This window comes from Hoplias malabaricus, chromosome 5 (genome assembly GCF_029633855.1).
Source record: "Hoplias malabaricus isolate fHopMal1 chromosome 5, fHopMal1.hap1, whole genome shotgun sequence".
NCBI classification, from domain to species: domain Eukaryota; kingdom Metazoa; phylum Chordata; class Actinopteri; order Characiformes; family Erythrinidae; genus Hoplias; species Hoplias malabaricus.
In genome coordinates, this window is record NC_089804.1 from 4,968,987 (window position 1) to 4,979,194 (window position 10,208).

Below are 10,208 nucleotides of genomic sequence, written 5' to 3' on the forward strand. Positions count from 1 at the left end.
TTGACAGGTCTCTTGGTGTTAGCCGTACGACATTCAACAAGATAATTTCTGGAGGATTTTTTTTAGGTCTTCTTGTCTTCTTCGAAAGGCTAGTCGCGCCCTACTGTGCTGTGATTGGCTGACACATGTTTGTCTAAACATTCTGGATTTGCAGTCCAATCACGGGCCTCTTTTACAGAAGTCGCGCAGGTTTTTTCCGCGCTTGGCTCTTTGTGTGACGAATGTTCCAGCTAAAAATGAACCTGTTGAAAAGGAAATAAATCCTCCATGGCACCAATGAAAAAGAGATCCCAGCAAGAAGAGAATGTATCATTTTAAGGGGAATATGTGTTGTTTCAAATTTCATGGCGTCAACAAATCCCAAAAAAGTTGGGACAAGGCCATTTTTTACCACTGTGTGGCATCCCCCCTTCTTCTTACAACACTCAGACGTCTGGGGACAGAGGAGACCAGTTTCTCAAGTTTAGAAATAGGAATGCTCTCCCATTCATGTCTAATACAGGCCTCTATCTGTTCAATCGTCTCGGGCCTTGTTTGTCGCACCTTCCTCTTTATGATGCGCCAAATGTTCTCTACAGGTGAAAGATCTGGACTGCAGGCTGGTCATTTCAGTCCCCGGATCCTTCTCCTACGGAGCCATGATGTTGTGATTGCTGCAGAATGTGGTCTGGCATTATCTTGTTGAAAAATGCAGGGTCTTCCCTGAAAGAGATGACGTCTAGATGGGAGCATATGTTGTTCTAGAACCTGAACATAGTTCTCTGCATTAATGGTGCCTTTCCAGACATGCAAGCTGCCCATGCCACAAGCACTCATGCAACCCCATACCATCAGTGATGCAGGCTTCTGAACGGAGCGTTGATAACAACTTGGATTATCCTTGTCCTCTCTGGTCCAGATGACATGACATATTCTTGTACATCTACAAGAATAGATGTAGCTACTTTAGTATTGAGTTATTTAATTTGACTCTCATTGACTGTACTGGGAAAAAATTGAGGGAGTGGATGAAAGGAAAAGCCTGCTGCAAAATTAAGTTGAGAAAACGTTCCCATGGACACCCTTTATGGGGCACTCATTGCAGACACTGAAAATGTCCTCAGCACTGGGCTGTTTCTGACGAACCATGTGATATCAGTGAAGTACCACATTCACACCATGCCATCAAATCCTCACAGGAATCTTCCAAGCATTTCCAGAAGAACAGAAGCTGGAACTCCCAATCAATACCCTTCAGTGGAATTATTGGATGAACCATGACCATTTTTTTGACAACACACTAGTGTTGTTTACTTCTAATGAACTACAACTGGTGCATGTTGCAGAGCAGGGGGCTGTTTCACAAAGTATATAATGTAGCTGTCCAAGAGGAATGTATCTCAGCTCTTTTACTGCTGGTCTTTTCCTGTTAATTTCCGCCTCAAATTCAATTTTAATAACAGTAGTTTTCATCAAAACACCAGCTTCATAAGTGTAGGATGTAAGGGTCTAAGAGCAGTGAGTATTTATTTATTTATTTATTCATTCATTCATTCATTCATTCATTCATTCATTCATTCATTCATTCTTGAGGTCCAGGAGAGCGCAGCACACAGTCTGGTCTCTGGCGCCCTCTAGTGGCACCTGCAAGTAAAAATGACAAATCTTAAGGAAAATAATGACGAAGAAGTAGAAGAAGAAATAATTTTATTGGTACCATTTTTCGCAGCTTTATAGACAGTATGAGCATTTAATCCACACAAATGGGGCAGGAGGCCACCCACTTCAGTACCCAGGGAGCAGTTTGGGGGTTAGGTACCTAGATCAAGGGCACTGAGAACTGAACCAGCGACCTTCCGGCTTCGAGTTTGCTTCTCTAACCTCGAGGCCGACTTATAAGTTAAATTTATTTTATTTAATTAAAGTAAGTTGAGAGGGTTGGTGAAGTACATAGCGCTGCTCTTAACGGACACGAGGAGATTTTGAAGGTTTGCAACTGTCATCGGAGTCAGGGCAGGAAGGTCTTTTCCTTGCCTTAGATGGAATCTGTGAAAAACACAAGAGAATGGGTCACAAACATTTCACCTTCACCTAGGAATTCTCTTTCTCTACTGAACTCCTGGGCTCCTTTTAAGCCCATCCTTTGGCATTTCTCTATAGTGCCAGCTTTGTCTCATTATTCATTCCTTGACGTGAATGCCTCACATTCTATAAAAGTAGGACATTTTTTATACTGGATTTGTATATTCATTCATTCATTCATTCATTGCCTGCCACTTATCCAATTTAGTGCCACAGTGGGTCCAGAGCCTACCCAGAATCACTGGGTGCAAAGGTAGGAACACACTCTGGAGGGGGCACCGTTCCATCGCAAAGTGACGGATGTGTATAAATATACATCATTATATTTTATGGTGTATGGAACTAACTTTAGTGCTCAGTGAAAGAGTTCACACCTTATTTTCTCCTTGCTCAACGATGTCCATATTTTCTCTATCCAGAGACATATTCTCCATCATCCTTTAAAGATTGGTCAGCTTCTGGACTCCAGGGTCCACCTATTCCAGAGATCAAGCAGATTGAGCAAACATATACATCCAGTTCTTCATTTTTAAAACTGTATGCTGTGCATCAGAGGTGGAATTAAGTAGAGTAGTTTCAGGTATACTGGAATATTCAGGTATACTATGGGTACTGGAAGCCTGTGCTAGCATTTCTCCTGCGGTGTAGATTTGAGGCTGTTCAGTAGGAAGCTGCAGCTTGCTTCACAGACTACTGTTGTTGCAGATATTAATAATGATCAAGACTTTTGCATAATTCCAGGATACATGAGCATACCTGCTTATTTGAGGGGATTTTTTTTGTTTGTTTGTTTGTTTATTTTTAATTTTGCAAAATACTGAGTATTAGGACACAGAAAGAAATAAAGCATACAATTCTTTTTTTCCAAAGTGCAGGGAAAGTACTAAAATAAATAAATTTGAAGCTCCAGTAAAGTTGTGATACAGTGATCCCTCGCAGGGGATGCGTTCCAAGACCCACCCGCGAAAAACGAATTTCCGCGAAGTAGAGGAAAGAGATTTTTGTTATTTGGACTTTTAAACCCCTCCCTGTTACTGTTAACAACCCAGCCTTTGCATTAAACAGTCATTCTATAATGGAACTACATGTGATATCCTACCAGTTTCTTTAATAGAGTCATTCCTAAGCTGTGATTTAGCGTCAGTAAATTTCACTCGGATGTGGAAAGATGCTATTCATCTTTCACGGTTTTCCTAGTTTTTCCCTCAATATCCGCGATTTAGCGGCCCTAAGCCCCCATGAAAAAACCCACGAAGTAGCGAATCTGTGAAAGATGAACTGCAAAGTACTGTATCCAAATTTATATTGAAATATGTTTTAAACGCATTCTGAAGGGAGGGATTAATTGAATATGAAAATAACTGGTTTGGAAAAGGTGAAAGTTAATTCTGGATTAATAGTTTAAAGCAGTCTTTTGTTATTGTATGACAGAGACAAATGTATGGGATCAAATTAGGGTCATACATTTTCTGAGCTTGTGACATAATTTTCACACTGTATATCACCTTGTGTTCACATGTGAAAAAAATGCATAAACATAACATTTTCAGTTCTGTGATATTTTCAGTTCAAAACAAAAAAGGTCACTGTTGCCCTTTCTATCACTGTGTTATGTTCTGAATAAGAACAGTGGACCCTTTCATTAAAGAGGACGAATATTCAAATGTCATCAAATCTATAGCAGAAGCCTTCAAAATAAAAGCACATCCTGCTTTACATTCTACCTGTATCGCAATATTTCAGGAGTTATATATCCCTGCCCTTTAGTACTTGAGCTTGGATCATCCTGTAGAGGTTCTGTCTGCCTGTGTGTAGAGATCTGCTTCAGTTCTGATGCCTACGTTTTCCTCTACCAGAAAACAATTCAGATTTCTTTTTTTTCATCCACATTCTGTCATTCATAACCATCAGTTAAAGCTGAGTGTCAGGATGTGTTTGTGAATAGTGATGACAGAAGATAAGTATCATGTATTTACTTGCTGCTGCTCTTGTCCATGTTCCTCATACTCCATCGTTTCTTCATTACTTTGGTCATTGTGGCTCATTTGTGGAATCTGGGAAGAACAGAATTTACATGTTTGTTGTGTCTGTTATATTTAAACTCTTTATTCAGTCTTTATTGAAAGCAATTATTTTGCCCAAAGCTGTTGCTGCTTCTCAGTCCTCAGATGCATACTGCTTGACGTAAAAATGGCTGTTTTCAAAAGGAAGTATGACAGGCCTTAGATGGACCATGTCTGCCCTCTACGTGATTTTCAATTTTCAATTTTCATTCAGAAATGTTTTGAGAAGTGCCTTATTTGCGTCCAGCATAACGCAGTATGAGGGATTACAGTAACACCAGGCATATGCACATGTGAACCAGAGTCCGAGTTGGTTTAACACCTTTTGAAATTTTGAAATTCAAGATCGGGGTTGGATCATATTTGGACAATAGCGGATAGTTGGAAAACCATATGTTGATCTTTTTTGAGAAATTACTAACAACTTCAACAAAACGTTGAAAAGGAAGTTCAACAATAATAGGAAGAGTGGAGACTGAGATTAACTGGCCTAAGAATTTGAAACAACAACAAGCAAGGCGGGGTCCTCATCCTGCTTCACTTTCCGGAATAGGAGTGATGTATGCCTTGAATCCACAAGCCACACTGGAAGCAAGCTCCAATGTTACAAAGCAAAAATTATTCTGTACAGCAAAAATGAAAGATTTTTGAGTGTTAATCACTTGGCTGATGTTACTGGCACTAACTTTGTAAAGGCTATTTCAAGGTTCAGGCCGTCTTGACACAGAGGCCATACGATCTGGTATTAATCTCTGCTGTTACATCATGCTGTTACAACAGCTATTAATTCATCATGTTATGTATGAGTGCTTGGGAAGTTCCTATTATCATACCATTTCCTTACAATGCTACCACTTGTGCCAAATATGTGAGATACATGCATCCAGAAACATTAAAGATATGGTGTCTATAGCATGACAGTAAAAGTAAAGCATGTGAGGATGAAGACATCCTACATCAATCAATGAAGGGAGGTTTTATTTGTCCTAGAGACTGTGCTCTAAAGCGTTCAATTACTCAGTAATCCAACGTGAATGTCCTAAAATGGTTAAAATCTTTTATAATGTTATCTCCTTCAGCGATGATTGAAAACCCAGATGACTACATTGATCATTTTGACGCACCATATGAATGTTTCACGTGAAATTTGTCAAAAGACAATCTGCATAATAGGTAATCGTTCTTGTCTGTGTGCAATAGAAGTGGGACATTTCCCATTGTTCGATCATGTGGGTTGTTGATCAGAATCTAAAGGTGTTCCAACAGGGCTCGTATTACAAAGCCATGCTTTAAAATGTGTATGCACATCTGATCTTTAAAAAGGTAATTCACGGATACAAAAGAGATTTCATGGGGGACCATTTAATTTATCGGGATGCTATCAGCATTCCAAGGGGAGTCCCTGGTAAATTTAAAATATGGAACCCTATGGCAGCTGGGTTTGAATCTATTTTAGTATGGGTCACAGTAAACAACATCAATTTCATATGGTACAATCAACAACGCTAAGCCAACTTGACTTGTGACACATTAAAGGTTTTGAGAGAACAACTGCATTATGCTTCACAAATGACATACCATAACCGACTCACCCTTGACATGATCTTGGCCAAAAAGGTAGGAGCGTGTTACATATTTGGTGACCACTGCTGCACATTCATTCCTAATCAAACAGCAGCAAGCGGGTCATTTACTAAAGCAATGGAAGAACTGGCAGCTTTCACTGCTGAGTTGCATGGATTTTCTTGCTTAAATGGTGATTGTATGGCATGGTCTGATTCATATTTTGGCAAATGGGGAGCATTGGTGTTGAAATTAACTATTATGGTATTCGTTTCATTATTAGTACTGGCAGTAATCAGATGCTGCATTCCCTGTGTTAGAAGTCTGATCACTAAAACTATTGAGTGTTCTGTCACCTTCACGGTTAGTGAAGAAGTTTACATGTAATCCTCTGGATGAGTTGCCCCTTGAAATGACTCAGCCGATTTATGCCTCCTGTGATTCTACTGAGGAGGATGAGTAAATAATTTAATCATTTTATAAATTTCATCAATATTTCTTTAATATTCACTCATTTAATCACTCAGTCGGTTTGCCATTTTTATTTTACTATTCCTCATATTGTGCTCATTTTAAGTGCATGATATCTAGCTAGTCTATGGTTAATGTTATCTTTTGCATTTTCTTACAATGATATTATTAAAAGTTTTCATACATGATGTTTTTAAATCATAAAAAGGAAGGGTTGTGATGGAGAAATGCAAAAAAAAAAGGACAGAACTACATTGACCCGCCTACATCCTGTTGTTATTCCAAACCTTATCCCTTCCCGTCACACAGCCAGTGCCAGTGCCTCCTCCACCCAGTCGTCAGGTCTTCAAGGTGTGTAACCTCTTAAATCTTTTTTATTTCTTTTTTATTACTGTTTCCACTGTATTTCTCTTTTATTTTTAGTAACGCTACATGTATTTTTTTTATTAATTTGAGAGTGTTGTAAACATATATCAGTGCAAAAACTGTGAGTTTTGGGGTGGGGGCTGGAACACATTAATGGCTCCATTATTTTAAAAAATTGACTCGAGAAACCAACTTTTCCACTTACGGTTTTGAGCAATGAGACATGATGTAATAATGACCGAATGGTACAAATGACCATTGGTGGACATCAGCTGAAAGGAGTATGGTATAATGACTGACAGCCCTCAAAATGGGATAAATTAGACATCCTCTTTGTAATTAAAAAACTTGTGAAGTGCCCTCTCAGATGCCCTTCCAAGTGAGAAAACATGATGCATTGCCCTTGTAACACAGATCCTGGGACAGGCTTTCCCAAAGTTGGTGCTACGACAGTTTATATATAGTTTTAAATTTAAACAAGGATGAAAATTATTTTATTATACATGGTGCATCATAGATTTTCGTGAGGTAGTGGGGCCCCATGTGGTGCTTTTTTGTGGTACTATAGCTGCTTTCTGTGTTTTAACAGTGAGAAAGGCACATGCAAATAAAATGCTGTGTAAACGCACATAATATAAAGGAAAACACACAGCAACAAAACCAGTTTAATTTACTCTTTACCTGGTCACCGCAGCTTGTTCTGATGGATCGCCAGCAAAGTGCTGGTGGGAAACTAAAGTGTGGCTGTGGAACTACACAATCTGGCAGTTTATTGCTCTTATACTGCAATTGGTGCTGAATGTTGTCTAAAAGAGCTCACTATACAGAATATTTTAACTAAAGTCAATGATTTTCACTGAATACTGCAAATAATATGAGTGATCAGTGATATTTCTCCTAGAGTGAGGAATGTCCTTGCCCTTCATTGTTATGCTGCCAATCATTATACCACACTCTTCTCAGCGGATGGCCCCTGAAAAAAAGTGAAACAGTTTGTTTGTGAAGTGTGATGACAGATGATGGAGTCAGTTTCATTAACCTAAAGTGCCTACTTTACCTGTAGCACTTGCCCTTGTTCTTCATACTCCATTGGTACAATCTAAGAGGAACAGAATTTAACGGGAAAAGAGTTGTTTATAAAAGGCTATATTTGTTATCACCACAGTGAAGTCATATCATATTATATTATGTTTAAGATGACTCATATTTTTTTCCTGACATAGCAGGCATGGGATGATTTAAAACGAAGCTAAGTTATTAGTGAACAACATGTGAATTATGAAGGAATGCCATGTTTTTTAGGTGGTTTTTCCCACTGGATTACTGCAAGTGGTCGCTGATCAGTTACGATAAAAGAACCACAGATCCAACAGGTTTACACCGTAAACTGGATAAGCGGATGACAACTTCTGCAAAGTTTAACTAGCGTTTGTTTTTAACCCTTCGTTAGTAAAATGTGCTTGTTTAGCTAATGCAATTTTGTATAGACATGCAGTCTTGGGTAAAAACACGAAGTACTCAGGGCATCGAAATGTGCTTGTCATATTTAACGTTAGCAATTTAACTCAAAATAACATGTACCGTATTTTCCGCACTATAAGGCGCACCTAAAAAACTCAAATTATCTCAAAAGCCGACAGTGCGCCTTATAATCCGGTGCGCCTTATATATGGACCAATATTGAGCCGCAACTACGGTAAGCAGCCGCCTACTTCATTTTCTTCCGCGCGCGGTGCAGGCTGGATATATACCGGTATATATATTTCATTTCCATTTGTTTTTTATGTAAGGACCCCGACATGGCTCCTATTAAGAGACACGCATATGACGCAGAGTTTAAACTCAAGGCGATCAGTCACGCAGAAGAACACGGGAATAGAGCAGCAGCAAGAGAATTTAACATTAACGAATCAATGGTGCGAAAGTGGAGGAAGCAACGAGATGACCTACGCCAAGTAAAGAAGACTAAACAGAGTTTCCGAGGGAAAAAGCGAGATGGCTACATTTGGAGGACAAACTCGAACAGTGGGTTGTTGAACAGAGAGTTGTAATCTATTAATAAAGTTGAACTGAGCTATCTGACTGTTTTGTTGATATTCCCTTTAGCGCAGCTCCATCTAATTGATGCATAACGTAACCCCCAGCCTCTACTGTAGCGTCTATTGTATGCGCCTTATAATCCGGTGCGCCTTATAGTGCGGAAAATACGGTAGATAGATCTTCAACAAAACTAAGGAATCACAGAAAGAGAATGTGCCACTTGTTCGTAAACTCACTTGAACCCTGCTGCTTTTTGGTCAGGGAAATCTCGTCCTCTCAACCATGCAGACGCGACGCAGGCGCGTATGTATGACGTCAAGAACTGTCGTTTTTTTAATAATGAATATTATTAAAAATTTTTAAAATATTTTCCTGGTAAAATTCACGCAACGAAGGGAAAGCAGAACGCTTTCCCTTCGTCGCGTGAATTTTACCAGGAAAATATTTTTTAATTTTTTAATAATATTCATTAGTTTATTATATCTTCTCCCTTGAAAAATGGGATAGTGTTTTATGAAGAGGGTTCTTATCACTGAGGTGTGACACACACACACACACACACACCTCCACCATCCCTTGCTACACACACATACAAGTATATAATTGTTTTATATATATAATTATGAGTCCACATTCAAAATGATTAATAGTGTTTTAGTGATTAAAAAATTGTTTTTGGTTTAAAAACAATCATTTTCTTTCCCTTCAAAAAACGATTGTGCACAAGCTAGTATAGGACCCCCACCCAGGTTTACAACCCAACCCCCTTGTTACATACATTTGATTTTATGATAAATGAAAATCAAATCCATTTTACCAAAAACAACTGAGAGCAATGTTTGTTTGACATACAGCTCGGACTGGAACTAAAATCTACAGATAATAACTGACATTCTGTTATTTATCACGGAAAATAAGATTAATTTAAGAATATTATTATTTTTTTTCCATTTATTTATTTTTATTTAGATTAAGAACAAAGAAGAACAGACACGATGGCTAACATTTTACATGCTCCAAGTCCTTAGGGTAAGTAAAAAAAAAAAAAAAAAAAAAAAATATATATATATATATATATATATATATATATATATATATATATATGTATTTTATAATGTTATTCATGAAAATTTTTGTATCTCTTTAGTCAAGAGTCCTAAACAGTTATGAACTGGATACACAGTCACTTATGATGAAACTCTTTCCTGTAAGTAAAAAATATATTATGTAATTTATAATTTTATGTGTATTTCCTAGTCCTAATTGAAACATTTTTTTTATTTTTATATTTCAGTAAAAACATTCTGGCACTATTATGATGCTACTCTCTACACATGCTGGTGTCTGTGAAGAGGCATCAATTGCTGACTCAAGAATGTAATACTTATTTTAATGATTTTTTTATTCATTTTGTGTTATTGTATATAATATATATATTGTGGTATTGTATATTAAATATTGTATTAGTCAAATGGCACAGAAATGAACTAACAATGAGGTTTTAAACAATGAAGCTAAGAAGTCTAACATCAGTCCTTTTTCACATGATTTAAATAGCACTCATATAATCTGTGAATTAAAGCAAAGTTTTTCAAAATTAGAAACTACATTGAATGAACACGATACGTGTACAAATCCCTTTAT

At 37.7% G+C, this 10,208-nt stretch overlaps 1 long non-coding RNA gene across 1 annotated transcript; it reads left to right on the plus strand.

The window, feature by feature from the left end:
• The first annotated feature begins 6,315 nt into the window (after positions 1 to 6,315).
• LOC136697989 (uncharacterized) lies at positions 6,316 to 9,931 on the plus strand. The gene is made up of 4 exons (XR_010802778.1): positions 6,316 to 6,509; positions 9,534 to 9,593; positions 9,712 to 9,771; positions 9,859 to 9,931. It is a non-coding gene; the product is annotated as an uncharacterized lncRNA (long non-coding RNA).
• The last annotated feature ends 277 nt before the right edge of the window (positions 9,932 to 10,208 follow it).